Genomic DNA, 3,030 nt, shown 5'->3' on the forward strand with positions numbered 1-3,030 from the left:
TGTCTCAAAGTTTTCGAGTTATTTACATTATATTTTTACCGATTTATGGAAAATTCGACTTGTTTATATTATATGTGATGGGCTTGTTACCTGAAGGGGCAGATTTGTCAAGAGCAGCCAAAGTACAGACTTTTGGAAAAAGTCCGCCGGTGGCTGCTCCTGATTTGTACCCTGAGTATCAGAGGTTAAGTTTTCAAAGAATATAGAAATGTCACTTTTAATTGAATCGAAATAAAAGACAGACTTTATGTTATGATTCTCTATCACTGACTCTTTTTAAAAAGCATTGATGATATTTTTTGTTGTTTTTTCAACGACAGGAATAAAAATATCAACTTTGAACTTCATCCAAGATCTTGGATGGTCGTCATGGTTACTTTTGTCTTCGTTGATTGCGCGATGAATAGAATCTCGATTCGTCGGCACAGCGTCAATATATGATTTTGACCTTTGCTTTTCACGGTAGCAGATTTGTGTTAAATATATCAACAAATAACTCGAAAAGTTAAAGGCACAAAAATAACCCGAGTTAAAAAATACCAAATATAACTCGAAAAGTTAAAGGCACGAAAAAAAAACCGAGTTAAAATTTATCAAATAACTCGAAAAGTTAAAAACCCGAAAAAATCTCGAGTTATCATTTTTGTGGTGACGTCATAAAAACTGAAATTATGACGTCACATGCAAAATAACTCGAGAAAATAACTCGGGAATTCCAGGCTCCTCGCTTTAGGCTTCAAATAAAGGCTTGGGGGCACGAGAAGTTTTTTTTGCGTTGGTACAATGCAACATGCTCTATCCCAACGCAACACAAGAAGAAAAAAGTGCGTGTCCATGGTTTCTTTTTTGTTTCATGGGACGAAAAGTAAGGAAAATACCCAAAAGACACGTTGATTTTGTCCCTGGGACAAAAGTGAGATTTCACTTTTATTGGCAGAAAGAAAAATTTGGCAAAAAAAAAACTAATACAAGTCTTTCTTACAAGTACTTTCGGTAACCATTTGTGAAAGTTCGGGATAGACTAACCAAGGACACTTTGTATAGCGAAGCTATAATACAAGTGTCCTTGGACTAACCGAAAAGAACGAACTATCTACTATTCATTGCTCTGATATACATACTATATATCGTATAGATCAGAAGAAAAGATCAATATATATCTCAAAATTTTGATATAGCGTCTTGAAACTTTTAAAAGTATTCTGATATCGTTTTACATTTTTCAATATTTTCTACGTCATTAAAATCACTTTCGTCTATTTTATTACTATTTGTGGCCATCCAATCATAGTTCTTACTTCTCTGCATTCTATCACGTGTCCCGTACTTTCGTTTCTTCTCTGCATGCTCTACATAACCATATTCGTTCCGTTCCTTTATAGTTCATCCTTAGACTTGTCATATTTAGCCGTACGTTCAATAAAAAATCACAAAAAAATCACAAAAAAATCAAAAAATCACAAAAAAATCACAAAAATCACAAAAAAATCACAGAAAAATAAAAAAAAACACAGAAAAAAATCAAAAAATCCAAAAGAAATCACAAAAAAATCACAGAAAAAATCAAAAAATCAAAAAGAAATCACAAAAAAATCACAAAAAAATCACGCAAAAAATCAAAAATCACAAAAAAATCACAAAAAAATCAAAAAATCACAGAAAAATCAAAAAATCACAGAAAAAATCAAAAAATCACAGAAAAATCAAAAAATCACAGAAAAAATCAAAAAATCACGTAAAAATCAAAAAATCACAGAAAAAATAAAAAAATCACAAAAAAATCAAAAATCAAAAATCATTTCGTACACGTACGCTTTTTTCGAAGTGATTTACCCCTCGATTATGCATGTGACCCGCTTCTCTTCTTATGACAGTCGTCACTGATCTAGCCCCTTTTCTCCTTTTTCTCTATCGATAGTTCCGTATCGTCGTTGTTGGTATGATTTCCCTAGGTACTTGTATTTGTCGCAGAACTTTAATTTTCCTCTTTAACTTCCGCTATTATATCGTCTTTTTCTTTGTTTTTCTTGTTAGCGCTTTTTTAGTTTTTATGTCACCAGGGTTTGATTTGTCATTTTAGAAAGGGGTTTGAAAAGATACTGTTGTCATCACTTCTTTTTTGCTCAAGGTGCTTGAATCTGCATTTTTCGTTGAATTTGCACCATCCATTCGTCTTAAAAAACTTCTTCATTCTTCCTCTTGTTGGTTACCCTGAGTATCAGAGGTTAAGTTTTCAAAGAATATAACCTCTGAAGACCAATAATAGAAATTTTATCGCGCATGTGTCAATCTAATCACTGTAGAAAGAATCAAAGATGAAGAGCAAATATTACCTTATTAATGTCAAGCAGACTGTATCAGTATGCAGTTTACTATTTACGAATTCCCAGAAACCTCCAAGTGTAATTGAAGTGAGTTTCTTTCGAAAGAAATCTTTTACATGATCCCCAAATGTATAACAGTAATTACTAAACTAATAGTTATGGAAATGTCACTTTATATGAATGGAAATAATAGACAGACTTTATGTGTTGGACGGTGAAAAAGAATGCGGCTATTATATTTTGATTTTTAGACAGACTTTATGTTATGATTCTCTATCACTGACTCTTTTTAAAAAGCATTGATGATGTTTTTTAGTTGTGTTTTCAACGACGGGAATAAAAGCATCAACTTTGAACTTCATCCAAAATCTTGGATGGTCGTCATGGTTACTTTTGTCTTCGTTGATTGCGCGATGAATAGAATCTCGATTTGTCGGCACAGCGTCAATATATGATTTTGACCTGTGCTTTTCACGGTACTTACTTGTTGGTGGTTGTATCAGCATTTATTCCCGAATTTACACTACCGCTGTTGGAAGGGTGGGACTTTTGATCTTTGATATTGATATTTTACCAATGACCAGAGTTTCCAATATTAGATGGGCTCACTTTAGGTCGTTTGGAGGCAAGGCCGCTTCTTTATCTCTGGTAGGAGAGAAAAAATAATAATAATACGCAGAAAAAAAAACTTCTATTTCCGTTTCAC

The sequence above is a fragment of the Clytia hemisphaerica genome, unplaced genomic scaffold (genome assembly GCF_902728285.1).
Source record: "Clytia hemisphaerica strain Z4C2 unplaced genomic scaffold, Clytia hemisphaerica genome assembly, whole genome shotgun sequence".
NCBI classification, from domain to species: domain Eukaryota; kingdom Metazoa; phylum Cnidaria; class Hydrozoa; order Leptothecata; family Clytiidae; genus Clytia; species Clytia hemisphaerica.